Here is a 16,988-nt window from a genome sequence, read left to right as displayed (position 1 = left end):
GTTACTTATTTTTAGGCTCCCCACATAATACATGATAATTACAAGCTAATATTCTCCCTCTCACATTTTGTAACACTTACTGTGCTTACATAAAACCGTGTCTTTTCTTCTTGCTGAATATACAAATGACGTCACTTGTCTGTTTATGAAGAATTCTCTTGAAATTTAGTATATTCAATATAGGATCTTTCCTTTCTGATAACTTGTAATAGAAACTTTTCAAAGGGTAAATGACTTAGGAACATGATTAATGGCAAAAAAGAGAGTAAAGTATGTTACTATTGTTGAGAAAATTATTTTTGTCTATTCGGTTTTACTATCTTTGATGCATTATAATAAACTGAAAATCATTTCTCATTAGGAAGAAATATCATGTTATTAACATCAGTACATGTTGGGTAAAAATATTAATTTAGTCCCTAGTCAGCCTGCCTCTCCTGTGGCTTCCCAAGTGCTCAAATAGAATAAATAAACATGTAAGTAAATAAATACATAAATAATTCATGTTGGATGTTCATGCTTTGGAAGACATTTTGTTGTAATTCAGAGTTTATCCTAACCTGAGAAAGAGGGAGGGGGTGAGAGAGAACAGGGTAGGATTTGGGGAAGAGCTAAATGAGTGATGTGTGCATGTATGTGTCTACCATCTTGTGCGCCATTAAAATGGATGAATATAATGCACCAATAAAAAATTAAAAAAAGAAGCCAGGCATGGTGGCGCACGCTTGTAATCCCCGCGCTTGGGAGGCAGAGACAGGAGGATCGCGCAGGTTCAAAGCCAGCCGCACGCGCTGGCTTAGGAGACCCTGTTTCCAAATAAACAAATGTAAAAATAGGTCTGGGAGTGTAGCCCGGGGGTAGAAGGGCTTCCAGGGACCCCAGTACCACCAAGAAAGAAAGAAAGAAAGAAAGAAAGAAAGAAAGAAAGAAAGAAAGAAAGAAAGAAAGAAAGAAAGAAAGAAAGAAGTGTATGACTATAATGCACCAATAAAAATTAAAAATATATGTACTAAGTGAAGAATAGAGATATAGCCATATTTTATAACTTTTCCCAACCCATACTTGTGTGCATGACACTAAAATACAGAAAACAACTATGTCATTTTGCAGTTGAGTAAACTGAGACTCACAGCAATTGACAGGCCAATTAAAACCAATTAATGTTTATAATTAGAAATCCTATTATAGAGAATGGTTCATCTTTTATAGTATTAAAAGTATAATGCACCTGACCATTTTAACCAACAATAGAGAAAATGTTTTATTATCTAATGAATTAAGTAATTATGTTTTCAACTGTAAAATTGTTGACTTTTGTTGTAGAATTATAACTCTCATCCTTTCTTGTTCAGTTTCTTGACCTATGGATCAAGAGCCTCACAATCCACTAGGAAATAGAAACATCTCTGTTGTATGCATAACACTAAGGAAAAAAGTGTTCTAAAAAGAATAAAACCTGTAACATAGAGTTTCTGTTTCACAAATTCAATGCCTCTAATAGCAATAATTCTTTAGCAAAATAAATATGAGGAAATGTATGAACTTTCAGCAAAAATCATTTGGATTGAAATCTGGTTACATTCCCTTAATAATATGTGAGTAAAAAAAAAAAAAAAGATTTGTACCAAGTATAAGTTTGAGTTGTTTAAAACATCTTTAAAATTCATGAGTATGATGCAGCAATATTGCTTGAAATGACTCAATTAATTTTCTGTACATGAAATAAAACCAAAGTTGATTATTTTATTGCCCATGGAATAGTACAGATATTTATGAGCTCAAATTCAATTCACGATACAAATAAAATCATTTTAGAAAGACAGAGATTTAGAGTTTCAAGTGTACATGAATATTTTTGTAGGAAGATCATAAACAACTATCTACATTTCGTACCAGATATGAATGGCAAAGTGAGATATTACCCCACAGGAAAAAATTTCATTCACAGTTTTTTCTCCTTCACTGTTGCAGTCAGAAATTATTTTCTTAAAATAGAAACTTTCTTGGTTTATTTTTTAAGAAAAATTATACAAGTTCAGAAGAAATGAAATGGACATTGGAGACATGAAAAGCAGCTAGCCAGATAAAATAAGAACAACTAGAGAAGTGTATAATTTAACCAAAAATTTATTTCTTAAATTTTGTGAATGTAATCTGCAAGCCAAAAAAGAAAACATATATATCAGAAGTGAATATTTATTTATTGTTATTCCCATTTAGAAAATACTAAATAGTATTTAAGAGATACTAAGTAGTTTCACATTACATAAAATAATGAAGTATATCACAAATACTTCAAGATTTAAAATTTGGCAATCTTCCTTGAAAATTGATTAATGAAACCAATTTAAAATTATAATTTAGTAAATAATACTTATACTAAAATTAGAATGATAGATTAGGATGACTCGAAAAATTTGTGAAGTGTTCCATATTTTTAGAAAAGATCAGAGAAAAGATTGCCCATGTCACATAATAGTCAAACTGACCATTGTAGAAGCCAAGGAGACAATCTTAAAGGAAAAAAAAAAAAAAAAACCCAAGTGGCATTCAGAGGCAAGCCAATTATAATCACTCTAGACTTCACAAGCAAGTCATGAAAGCCAGAAGTATTTATTTATTGTTATTCCCATTTAGGAAATACTAAAAAGTATTTAAGAGAGACTAAGTAGTTTCACATTACATAAAATACAGAAGGGCCTAGAGTAACATATTCCAAATTCTGAAAGAAAAGAATTTGCAGCCAAGAATTTCCTACCCAGAGAAACTTTCTCTCAAATTAGACAGGGAAATTAGATGGGGAAATAGAAATCTTCCACAACAAACAGAAGCTGAAGGAATTTATGTCTTCCAAACCAGCATTAGAGAAAATACTCAAAGGGATTAACAGCAAAGAAGAAATAATACATACAAGACCAGAGAAACAAGAATTTCCATCCAGAAAACAACTAAGCAAAAAAGGACAAATACGACCTCACCTCAAACTGAAGTTAAATCTCAGTATGTTAGGAATTAAAAATCATCTCTCAGTCGGGCGTGGTGGCGCATGCCTGTAATCTCCGCTCTTGGGAGGCGGAGATAGGAGGATCATGCAGGGCCACGCTGGCTTAAGAGATCCTGTTTCCAAATAAAAATATAAAAAATAGGTCTGGGAGTGTAGCCCAGAGATAGAAGGGCTTCCAGGAACCCCAGTACCACCACCCCCCCAAAAAACAACAGCCATTTATGCTAAAATCACTGAATAGTATTGGAACAGAAGCAATGTATCTCAATATCATAAAGGCAATCTACAATAGGCCCACAGCCAACATCATATTATACGGGGAAAATCTTTGAGAATTTCCCTAAAAACAGAAACAAGACAAGGTTGTCCATTATCACAACTTCTTTTCAATATAGTCCTTGAGACTCTAGCCAGAGCAATCAGCAAGAAAAGGAAATCAAAGGAGTACATGTAGAAAAAGAAGAACTCAAACTTTCACTATTTGCAGATGACCTAACACTATATTTGGAAGACCCAACAAACTAAACCAAAAGGCTTATAAAACTTATCAACAAATTCAGCAAAGTGTCTGGATCCAAAATCAATCATGAAAAATTGGAAGCTTTTCAGTATGCTAACCATAAATCCACTGAAACAGAAATCCAAAAAATACTTCCACTCAGTATTTACCACACACACAAAAAAAAATACTTAGGAATAAACTTAACCAAGGAGGAAAAAGACCTCTACAGCAGAGGAAACTAGCAAGAACCTCAACAGAAAGCCAACAGAATGGGAGAAGATTTTTCCTACCTACTCCTCCGACAGAGGAGTAATATCTAGAATATACAGAGAACTCAAGAAATTCAGCATTAAGAAAAAAATAACTCAATCAAAAAATGGGCAGGTGAACTAAGTAGATACTTCACATAAAAAGAAATTCAAATGGGCAATAAATGCCTGAAAAAAAGCTCAGTGTCATTAGCAATCAGAGAGATGCAAATCAAAACTACCCCGATATTCCACCTAACTCCAAGTAGAATAGCAATCATTCAAAAAGAAACAACAACAAATTCTGGAGAGGATGTGGAGAAGGAGGAACTCTAAAACACTGTTGGTAGAATTGCAAACTAGTGCAACCACCTTGGAAAACAGTATGAAGATTCTTCAGAAGAGTGGGAATGAATTTACAAGCAGTACCACTTCTGGGTATCTACCCAAAAGAAAGGAAACCAAACTACCAAACTAATGCATGCGTAGTTCATAGCTGCACAATTCTCTATTGCTGAACTATGGAACCAGTCAAGATGTACATCAACAGATGAATGGATTAAAAAACTATGATATATGTACACAATAAAATTTTACTCAGCCATAAAAAAACACCCAATTACTTCATTTAAAGGGAAATGGAAGAAACTGGAGGACATTATGCTAAGTGAGATTAGTCAGTCACAAAAAATAAGAAATCGGATGATCTCCCTAATATACATACATACATACACATATATATATACATACATACATACACATATATATAATGTATATGAGCTGTTTGGGCATGGATGAAATTAAAAATTAATAAACAATAAAATATTAAATGATATCATTAGTGTTTGATCAAAGAGGAACCCCAGGCCGGGCATGGTGGCACACGCTTGTAATCCCCACGTTTGGGAGGCAGAGACAGGAGGATTGCACAGGTTCGAAGCCAGCAGAGCTGGCTTTAAGAGACCCTGTTTAAAAAAAAAAAAGTATAAATAGGTCTGGGAGTGTAGCCCAGAGGTAGAAGGGCTTCCAGGAACTACAGTGCCAAAAAAAAAGAAACACAAAGCGGAACCCTATTACCTGTGATACATATTATCAAATTTGCCAATGATTTTGAGCCATGCATTATAATTTTACAAGAAGCAGCTAAAACAAATAGGTTTATATCAAACTAATCCAGGTCAACTCATTACAGTAATACTGTATATCAGGATTCTACCATGCTTAAACTATAGCAATTTACCACTGTATATTTTCTTTTTTTTTTTTTCTTTTTTCTTTTGATGGTACTGGGGTTTCTGGAAACCCTTCTACCTCCGGACTACACTGCGAGACCCATTTTTATATTTTTATTTGGAAACAGGGTCTCTTAAGCCAGCGTGGCTGACTTCGAAACTGCGCGATCCTCCTGTCTCTGCCTCCCAAGCACAGGGATTACAAGTGTGCGCCACCACGCCCAGCCTTCACCACTGTATATTTTCTATCCAGCTATAACAAGAGATGGTCAGCCCAACATTTGATACCATGTAAACCTCTGGTAGTATAAATGTCTTGCACACTATTACAGAAGTTTACATCCTGGGTGAGTTTATATATTTCTAAACAGTATCCATGATTTCAATTACATACTTACATAAAGCAGAATACACATTTGCCATGGAGATTTTAAGATCTAAGGAGAATCAAATATTTCTCTGATGTATCAATATTTCAGATGGACACACACACACACACACACACACACACACACACACAAGAATTGCTGCATGACTATCGTTAGATATCAAAGATATCAGTGCTTCTATCAGTAAATATGTATTCTTATAACATGTAAAACTTTAAATCAAAATTTTTATATTCTTTAATACAAATGATGTCCTATTATAGATAGCTTTAAATTTTTCAGGGAAGGTTTCCTTCCAAAGCAATATGAAAGTTTCAGTAAATGAGAAAGAAAAAAATTATTTCACTTGGGATTCAATTTAATGAAAATAAAGTAGATTAACCTCTGGTGCGCTTAATGTTTCAGGCAAAATAAATACAATTATACTCTTGCTATCCTGCCAAAAAAAAAGATGTCAGTAAACCATTTGCAATTCTAGATGATATATCCAGTCTATGAAATATAACAGAAAATATAATGCTGCCTCTGCTCTCTGTTCTTTATTCTGTCCTCATTTTTCAGTAGATAGTATTACATTTTGTGGTGTAGGCCTTGACAACGGCACCCATAAATCAACTCCATATCTCATATTAATCATGTTCTTGTAATCAGTGGCTATTCAACACAAATTTCCATCTCATTTTTTTGTTAGGAAACAGCTACATTAGGGCTGTGAGCTTGTTCAGGTCTAAGTGATTATAGTGGCATAATGTAGACTAACGTCCACTCCATCCACTCATCATAGCAGTATTAATGAAATTCTACTAAAATGGAGGCTGTTTACTGTCAGTGAGTTGTGCAGTCAGCAGATGCAATTCCAGAGGGAATAACTTTATTTTTCAGCCTCCAGTGCTTTTCTCATTGAGATGGAAGTAAACGAAAGAATAGCGCCATAGGCCCATTGCAAATTCTTCTTCCAGTAATTTTTTGTTAAGCTTTATTCTAGTAAAAGAAATTAATCTCAACGAAAATGAATCTCTAAAAAAAAAACCTTTCTAGCCAAAAGTTTATGAAGTTTAAAATGTTTAATATTTTCTAATGGTAACTGTAGCTCTAAGGAGATTTACAATTCTACAATGACAATTTCAAATTTTCAGTTTTTACTTATATTTTTTCACCATTACATTGATAGGAATTTAATTTTGGCCAACCACTGGACAAATAATTTTACAACAGAATATGCTCTTTGAAGACAGTGATTGACTCATATTTATGATTTTTATCAATGCAATCTATATATTTTATCATAATTATTTTTACTTGGGAATTATTGGAAATATGGAAACTTCAAAGAACACTAAGAATTCTAGGCAAATATGGCTGTGTGTGGTGGCACACGCTTGTAATCCCCCCGATTGGGAGGTGGAGACAGGAGGAACGTGCAGGTTCGAAGCCAGCCGCGCTGGCTTAAGAGACCCTGTTTCCAAATAAATATAAAAAATAGGTGTCTGAGAGTGTAGCCCGGAGGTAGAAGAGTTTCCAGGAACCCCGTACCACACACACACAAAAAAAAGGAATTCTAGGCAAAGATGTGATTTTAACCGTGTGTGTGTGTGTGTCTGGGTGTGTTACTAGGAATTGAACTCAGGGGCATTCTACCTCCAAGTTATACTCTCAGCCCCATTTTAATTTTTATTTTAAAATAGAATCTCACTAAGTTATGGAGGGCCTTGTTCTAAGTGGCTAATGCTGGCTGTGAACCTGTGATCCTCCTGTTTCAGCCTCCCAAGTACTGAAATTACAGGAGTATGCCAACATGCCAAGCTGATTTTAATCTTAATATTAAAATTAAGCTATTACGCCAGGTTTGGTGGTCTATGCTTGTAATCCCAGCATTCGGGAGGCTGAGACCTGAGGATCGCAGTTCGCAGACAGCCTCAGCTACTTAGTGAGGCCCTCCACAACTTAGTGAGACCCTTTTTCAAAATTAAATAAAGAATAAAAAAATATGGCAGGGGGTGTTGCTCAAAGGTTGAATGCCACGGGTTCCATCCCCAGACCCGCAATAAAATAAAATAAAATAAAATAAATGAAACTACTAATTCTGATTCTCAGGACAATCTCTTCCACCAATGTGTTCTTTTCAGATGACAGGAAACATAATAGAGCAAATGCAGATTACAATTTGATCTAGTTATACAATAGAAATTTGGATTTTTTTTAGCCTAAGATAGCTTCCAAGCTACTTGGTGCTTTCATATCTATTTGTAGATGAGAAAATAAGATGCTCCGTATGATAAAAGAGATACTCACTATTACAGCACACAAAGCTCCCTGACTTCCATTCATTATTCTGTTGTCTGTATACCTAATAGTTTGCCTGCAGCATAACTCCAATCCTTATCAGATGACTCAGAGGGCTTCTGGACAGCTCAAGCTCATTAGTAATATTTCTCAGTATTCTTAGTAAGTTTCCCATTTCATTTTGGCTGGTTATAGCAGATAAACTAATGGTTCATGCATGTACAAGTGTGTTTATTGGAATAAAATCATGCATATGTGGAATGGAGTATTATAAAGGTTGTAGGAAACAGGAACTATTTTATGCAGTTGATGAAAATAGGAATTCATAGCACACTTTGGAAAGCAATACACAGTGGATGTTTAAATCTTTTAAGCCCTGGATTTTTACATGTGACTAAGGATAGATGTTCCAAAATGATGTGTCAATCATTATGGTTGCCAAACAGAAACTAGTTACACAACCATTAAAAGGAATAAATAAGTAAAATATGTTATATTCATACTATAAATCAACATAGAAGTGTTAAGCAATTCACTTATATGCAAATCACAAATGCATGATTTTGAGAGAAAAATGGAAATTTCAAACAATACTAAAGCTATAAAGGAAATAAAACATCAAAATTGTGTTTTGCTACATTTAAATTATCATATGATAATAAAACTATAAAATGAAGAGGAAAATACATTAAACCTATAAAAATAGCCACAGAGAATTCAAGAGCAAAAAAGTATAACAGCATGTGTGATAAGAATTCCAAAATGTGTAAAACAAAAAACATGTCAGATACAACAGTTGAATATTTTAAAATATCTCTAAATTTGAGGACAACCATTGATCCAAAAGTCCAAAATGTTCACCAGACCCAATTAGTGTGTATGCAAAGATTCATCCCTAGACATAATGAAGACATTAAAATTGTTTTAAGTGGCAAGGAGAAAACAACTCTTTGTGTTTAAAGAAAAGATACTGGTATAATAAGCATTTTCCTCTTCAGAAACAGTGGAGGTCAGGAGATAATTGAATGACATATTCAAAGACCTGGAAGGACAAAAAACTTCCAACCAATATTCTGTGTCTTGCAAAACTTTCTTTTTTAATTTTTTTTTTTATTGGTGCATTGAAGTCAACATCTTAATGGGATAAAAAGACTTGTGTAGACATACATGCACAAACTAACTTTCAAAAATAAAGATGATTCTGGATGGGCATGGTGGCGCACGCTTGTAATCCCTGCGCTTGGGAGGCAGAGACAGGAGGATCGTGCAGGTTCGAAGCAGGCTTAAGAGACCCTGTTTCAAAAAAAAAAAAAAGATGTAAAAATGGGTCTGGGAGTGTAGCCCAGAGGTAGAAGGGCTTCCAGGGACCCCAGCACCACCAAAAATAAATAAATAAATGTCGGGATCCAGCCCGAGAGCGGCGGCGGCGGGGCTTGGAGAGATGATGAGTACTGACGGCCCGATCACCACATGGAGCTGGGAGATATGTCAAGCAAGATTTCATTTATTTCTCTCCAAACAATCATATATATAGCACCAAACCACGAGGGGAATTCCCATTGGAAAGAGCCTAGCCTATCCGGGATAAAGATCACTAGCACTTAGCTCACAGTCAATCCCAGGCCAGTACATGAGCCATTCATGTGGGCGGAACCTCCTTTAAAGGGAAAACTGCTCAGTCTCCCCACCCATAATGAATGGGGAAACCACGCCTTCATAGCTTCCTTCAGGCGCCATCTTTGCCCCTTTTCTGCTGAATCACTTTACTTAAAGTTTTGCCTTAGGCTGTAGGCCACTCAGGCCGAGGGAGGCTGCATCTCCTTAGGCGCTGTATGGACACACCCCATCAATATATAATAAATAAATAAATAAATAAATAAATAAATAATAAAGATGATTCAAAATGGAGCAATACAAAATAAACAATTAGAAAATAAACCAAAGACAATAACAGACATTACTGAAGCAAATCTACAGATGGTAAATAAGCACATTAAAAAATGTTTGGTGACAATAACTATCAGGAAAATGAATAGTTATGTAAAACCACTATGAGGTATCACTGTACCCCACCTAAAATGACTATTTTTTTTTTTTTGTCTTTCTTTTCTTTTGTGTAGTGTGGAGATTGAACCCAGGGTGTAATGCATGCTGGGCAAGAGTTCTACTTCTGAACCCCACTCTCAGCCCAGAAAAAAAATCATTTTAAATAGTGACAATAAAAAATACCAATAAGGATGTGGGTAAGCTGGATTGACTGCTGGTAGAAATGGAAAATGATACAGCCACTCTGGAAAGCAGGCAATTTCTTATAAAATTAGGTGTGCAATTACCATACAAGACATAAATCTCATGCTTTGACATTTATCCCATGTAAATAAAAACTTAAGTTCACATAAATGCATATACATGAATGCTTATAGCAGTTTTATTTGTAATAGCCCAAAACTAGAATCAGCCCAGATGATTTCAATGGATAAATGTTAAAGAAAGTGTGATACAGAAGTACTTTTCATCCTTGAAAAAACACAATATCTTTGCCAGCTATTCCTCTGTTAGAGGACTAATATAAAGAAAATGCAAAATACTTAACATTCTTAACACTAAAGAAAACCCAACCAATAAATGGGCAATTGAACTAAACAAACATTTCGCAAAAGAAATACAAATGACCAATCAATCCTCGTAAAAAAGTTCAACATCATTAGCAATCAGGGAAATGAAAATCAAACTACACTGAGATTCCATCTAACCCCAATCAGACTGGCAAGAATTCAAACATAAAGAAGTCAAACAACAATAAATGCTGGTGAGGATGTGGGGAAATGGGAACTCTTCCACACTGTTGGAGGGATCTGCAAAGCAGTACAGACACTATGCAGATCAGTGTAAAAAGTCCTCAGAATATTCAGTCTAGATCCACCATATGATCCAGCTATTCCACTCCTGAGTATCTTTTCAAAGTAACCTTGATCAGAGAATTACAGTACCATATGCATATCCATGTTCATAGCCCAATAATTTACAATAGCCAAATTATGGAACCAACCCAGGTGTCCATTAACAGATGACTGGAATACAAAATTGTGGGATAGACACACAATGGATTTTTACTTAGCAATAAGAAAGTTTTGTCATTTGCAGGAAAATGAATGGACCTGGGGAACATTATGTTAAGTGAAATAAGCCCGTCACAGAAAGTGAAGGGTCCTATGTTTTCTCTCATATATGGAAGCTAAAGAGTAACTGGGCTAACAGAGGGAATTAGGATAATTGAGGAAAAAATTCAGTGGTATCAGGGATGTGGTTTAGGAGAAGGGGAGGAAATAGAGGAAAGATCAATGAAGGAATCACTTCCACTGACATTATGTATGTTAAAATACTAGTGTTAATCTCAATATCCTATAACAGGAAGGGGAGAATGAAGAGGGAGCTAGGGGAAAGCCCACCAAGTGCTGTGTGCAGGTCCGTCAGCATTGCTAGGAACTACATTATAATGTGAGATTACAATGTACCAATAAAGTATAACAAAGTTTTAAAAACCCACAAACTATTCATAAAAACAAGAATTTAAGGATTATACAGAGAATAATGTTCAATGGAAAAAATAATTCCTAATGATTGAATATATATATATATATATATATATATATATATATATATATTCTCCCAGACCTATTTTTTTACCTTTTTATGTGAAAACAGGGTATCTTAAGCCAGCAAGGCTGGCTCCGAACCAGCGCGATCCTCCTGTCTCCGCCTCCCAAGCGTGGGGATTACAAGCGTTCGCCACCACACCCAGCTTGAATTTATATTTTTTAAGTAAAATTTTTATAAAGTGGACAAGAGCTTAGTGGAAGCAGGAGGTTAGAGATGGGGATCTGGGGAGCTAGGAAGTAATGAGATCAGTAATAAAATGCTGACATGAAAATCTTATGGTGTTGAATTTTATGGTGTTATCTCTGACATCACAGAAGTAATGAATTTGCATCAGACTTTGTGCATGCATGCACAACATGCACCAAGCATAGAAGAGAGAAAAGAATTGAAATACACGTGAAAAAGAGGCCAGGAAAAGTTACTGTGCAATTAATGATCATGAACAAAAGTTGAAATTAAAATTCAAAGATTGTATTTTATTTCACTACACCAGGATGCATAGCAAAATAAGAGAAAAACTATAAGACAAAATAAGAGAAAAACTGTAAGACAATAAAATATCTCTGGTAGTCTTTCAAATATAATATATATACTCTATTTCATTTTTGTTTCTCCTTTAATTTGGATTAAGGCTTAACTATTTATATATAATATTGCTCAAAGTTGTTTCCAAGTAACTAGAATTGCACTAAATATTTTAAAAAACAAAAATGTACTTTAGTTAATACCAACTTAGATATCCATCAACAGATTATTATATTACAATATTGTGGAATATACACACATTACAATTTTATTCAGCAATAAAAAAAATTATATCATTTGCATAAAAATGAATGGACCTGGAAAACATTATGTTAGGTGAATAAGCCCATCACAGAAAATGAAGTGTCATATATCTTCTCTCATATGTGAACAACTAGGAACTCTTCCTAGTTGCTCTCTTTTCAAAATAATAAATTTAAAGCTTTGAGACTTCTGCACACATCTGTAGAGTAAATCTGTGTAGCATGCATGTATATATAAAAAAATCTATGCATTGATTTTTTCTATTTTAGTATATATATATATGTTTCCTACAGTTGTACTTAATAACTCCTTTATTCATAAAACACATGAGCATTTTGCTGAATACAGTCATATTTTGGACAGTGCCAAGTTATGGTATTGGCTGATAATTGCTTAGAATGTGGGCACATAGTGGAACACTGTATCATAATGCCTTACATTTTAATTATACCCCTTATGTTTTCATAGTACCTAATCTGTAGCCTGTTGTCAGCTTACCTATCTATGATCCCCAAGGAGTTTATTCCCTTTAGATGACAAAGTAACCTGTCATCAATTGTTTTTGTATCTACTCCACCCCTGTGTTAAGTTATGACTAGACAACTGGGTAAATTCAATATATCTTAATTGAATGTATATATGTAAAAATAAAATGAATTCAGCCAGGCATGGTGCCACACACTTGTAAACCCAGCATTCAGGAGACTTAGACTAGAGGATCTTGGTTTGCAGACAGCCTCAGCTACTTAGTGAGGCCCTCCGCAACTTAGTGAGACTCTGTCTCAAAATAAAGAATAAAAAATATGGGAGGGGATGTAGCTCAAAGGTCGAATGCATCTGGGTTCCAGCACCAGACTGGCAAAAAAAGTATAAAAAAATAAATGAATGAATGAAATTACAAATTTACATTGCTTCGCTCAGTAGTGTGCTGAATTCTGCACTAGAACACCACAGAAAGAACTTTGAGTGACAGTTATTTCTCCTTCCTTTTTCTACATGCAATTTAGTCAGAGAACACTTGGCATGTCAACTGTGAATTTTTGCCAGCCTTTTGCTCTAGCCACTATTTTTTCCCCGCTCTTTAATAACCTCCACCAGAAGAGTAGCAAGGGAAGAAAGAGAAGGTTAAACTCAATTCTGTCACATGTTGTTAAAAGTTGGCAGCTCCAGGAAACGTTTTGTAGTGAAGAGAATTGAATCTCATGGAAAAGGATCCTACTTGAATTGCTATGAATTTCATTTATCTGTGTATCTCTGGCTTCTAATTATCACTACAAAGTGACAGTTGGTAAGCCTATAAAATACATAGAAAATTTTAAAACTTTTATTAAATCATCAACATTTTAAAAAGCTACGGAGCTTTATATAAATAAAAGCATGTTTTGTTCCTTATAATGTTAAGGCTTGCTGTAAATAGGTGTTATTTCCTGATTCTCCTTATATAAAATACTTAAAGCCATGCAATGATGTCTGAAATTCCTATTTTTCCAAGAAACACGATCTGATTTAAGTTGGCTTCAAACAGTAGGACAGATTCTCCTTCACTTATACCCCCCAAATAACCTGAATCTTAGTGATATCAATTCATTTATTTATTTTTGGTGGTACTGGGGTTCCTGGGAGCCCTTCTACCTCCGGGCTATACTCCCAGACCTATTTTTCCAGGGTCTCCTAAGCCAGCATGTGTGGCTGGCTTCAAACCTGCGCGATCCTCCTGTCTCTGCCTCCCAAGCGCGGGGATTACAAGCGTGCACCACCACGCCCGGCTAGACAAAACTTTAAATAGTAAACTTATGTTGATATATAGCTGATAAGCAATAGTCATTAATTTTTATTTTATTTTGCAAATTTAAATATTTTCATTCTAAAGTATTTAAAAATAAATTGTATAAAAATCTGAAAAAATTTCTGCTGCAAAAAGTAGCAAAGCAAATGTTTATTGAAAATTTATTTTAAAAAGGAAAAATTATGTAGATCACAAGTCATTTTTGTTTTAACCAAAACACCATCATATTTTTAGTTCACTAATTTTCACAAGAATTTAGAGTCGCATTTTAGAGCTGATTAACTCACAGCATCATCAAAGTGTAAGCCCTTTTCTGAAACTCAGAGTTGTTTATGCCTTCATTCAGCCTTGTCAGAATTCATTTCTGCAATGATTCTTATGGAGAAAAAAATGTCCCATATGTGCTAGTTTGTGTTTTTCTTATCTTTTGTGACAAAGCATACATCTAAACCCATTAGAAAAGTATTTTAATTATAATCCTGTTGTTTCTATTTACAAGATTCCATTTATAACCATAAAAAGATGATCAATGAGCAAAATACATATTTAGTCAAAGAAGTTTACCATAAAGGGGCCCATATGAGAATTGACAACTAACAGACATTCACATTTATACATTCATTATAACATGCTATTTCATAGCCATTTACAGTAATCTCATATAAACATTTTTATATGTTCTTTTTATAACTATTTAACAGAGACTATGAGTTATATTTGAGATTTTAAAGCTCTCTATACTCTCATAAAACAGTAAGATAACTTTCATATGTATATATGTGTATGTGTATACATTTATATATTTACATATGTATATATATTTAATTTCTTTTAAAATATAAAGCATTTTTGTTAGACAAAAGACATTTAAAAAGAACTCTTGTTATTTGGTAATAGAATATAAAATTGTATTTAATTTAGAGTCAGTAAAATAAAAATAAACTATAAAATCTGTATGTTGATATTAATTGAATTTGAGTTATGCAGCATAGTTCTGAAAATATTTCTCAATGAAAAATGAGTCATGACTGAGTTATTTTTTCTCTTTAAGCTACCTTAACTTATTTTTCCCTCAGCTAAAAAAGCTAGCAGAATTAAACATTCAGCAAGAGATATACTGAATGATTCTCATTAATATATATAGGACAAGTATCCACAAATATCTATGTGTACAGAACTTCCATATTATATGTGGTTAAACTCACTTAAAATGCACACGTTTCCAGAAAAAAATCACTTAGTATGAATATATATGAAACCTATTCTATTTTCCTCTTTTTATTTTATCTACTCCTATAATATTAGGTATCTCCTCAGTATGTTAATTTTATTTATTTATTTATTTATTTATTTATTTATTTATTTATTTATTTATTGGTGGTACTGGGGTTCCTGGAAACCCTTCTACATCTGGGCTACACTCCCAGACCTATTTTTATATTTTTTTACTTTTGAAAACAGGGTCTCTTAAACCAGCGCGGCTGGCTTCGAACCTGCGCGATCCTCCTGTCTCTGCCTCCCAAGCGCGGGGATTACAAACGTGCGCCACCACACCCAGCTCAGTATGTTAATTTTAAATGATAATAATATTGTAAAGTCCCTACTTTTTTTTATTCTTCTGTTCCATCTAGATGATCCAGAACAGAAGTTTTTAAACATTGTTTAATCATCACCTGCACAGCAACAGACTGTGGTGATTATTAAAACAAAGAGTCCTTGGACTCTCAGACCATCCACAAAACATGACTATGGAATCTTCTGGCACAGTAATGTATATGTCAGTAATATGATGATGATGATGATGGTGAAGATAATTGTTTAAAATTTGTGGAGAATACACTATGCTCCTAGAACTTTCTTACCATACTATTTTATATATTTTAAAACAAATTATCATCATCACAGTCCAGTGAAGAAGTTCTTATTTTTTAGAGGGGAAAACTAGAAAAGTTAATGATTTTGGAGTGCTGATTCTGATTCTATCATTTCAGAATCTCAGCTCTAAATCTCTCATCATACACACTGTCTCTTGAGTTAGCCTTTTTTCAACCATATTTCTATACAATTATCTTACAACACTAACCCAATAAATGTGAATGATGCAGCACACTGAATCACATTTACACTGTAAATGTGGATCCTTTGTCACACTACTTGACTTCACTATTTGTAGAGCTGATTCTTATCAAATCTTCCAAATTGAAATTCACCAAAATCATCCACACTAAAGAAACATAGCAAACATTATTTTTTGGATACCACCTAATTTGTTCCATTTTCTATCTTCTAAAGTAAATTCTCCTATTCCAAAGCACATTTCTTAAAGAATCTTCCATCAGTTCTTATGAAGAACTCTTACAACCATTAGCTCTACTATTTTTTTTTTTTTTTGGTGGTGGTACTGGGGTTCCTGGAAGCCCTTCTACCTTAGGGCTACACTCCCAGACCTATTTTATATTTTTATTTGGAAACAGGGTCTCTTAAAGCCAGCACGGCTGGCTTCGAACCTGCACAATCCTCCTGTCTCTGCCTCCCAAGCAAGGGGATTATGAGCGTGTGCCACCACTAATTTTTAATATAAGGCTTTTGACATATTTAAATTCTTAAATTTACTGTTTGAAATAGCCTGTGACTAAATGCAAAGGACAAAATTATATCTCTTTTTAGCATGAAGCCCAGATGACTTTCAGATTTTAGAAATGGAAATCCAGATAAGGACCTTGAGTTCAATTAATAAGAATCAATTTCCCTCTCTTCAAGACAAAATGTATATGCATACTATTCTTTTAAATACATTTAAATTAAATTAATACAGCACTCTCTAGAGATACTTGCTTCTCTTTCAGGCAGGCTTTGTTCTCTGAGCAAATGGCTTTTATGCCTACCTACAGAAGTAAAGATTACATTTGAATTATTTTAGTGTTAGTTTTCATATCTGTCTTCTATATAGTCTTTATATTTTTATGACAGTTACATATCATGGGCAATCATCCAAAATCATTCAGATCTTTAAGTCAACACCATCCTTTCTTCTCATAAGAATCAAAATTCAAATGATTTTTCAGTTCTTTAAAAGGTTTCACATTCATTGCTGT

General features: G+C 34.1%; 1 protein-coding gene across 10 annotated transcripts in view; it reads right to left on the bottom strand.

Annotated features, from left to right (window-relative positions):
• The window catches only part of EPHA5 (EPH receptor A5), a gene marked incomplete at both ends in the record, with an annotated part of 332,505 nt that overhangs the window by 267,361 nt on the left and 48,156 nt on the right, over positions 1-16,988 (bottom strand). The gene's annotated exons all lie outside the window — the stretch shown is intronic.

Source organism: Muscardinus avellanarius, assembly GCF_963383645.1.
Source record: "Muscardinus avellanarius genome assembly, chromosome: 6".
In the NCBI taxonomy this organism is placed as follows: Eukaryota; Metazoa; Chordata; class Mammalia; order Rodentia; family Gliridae; genus Muscardinus; species Muscardinus avellanarius.
The sequence above is the reverse complement of the archived record's forward strand: the minus strand, read 5'-3'. Positions and strand labels throughout refer to the sequence as shown.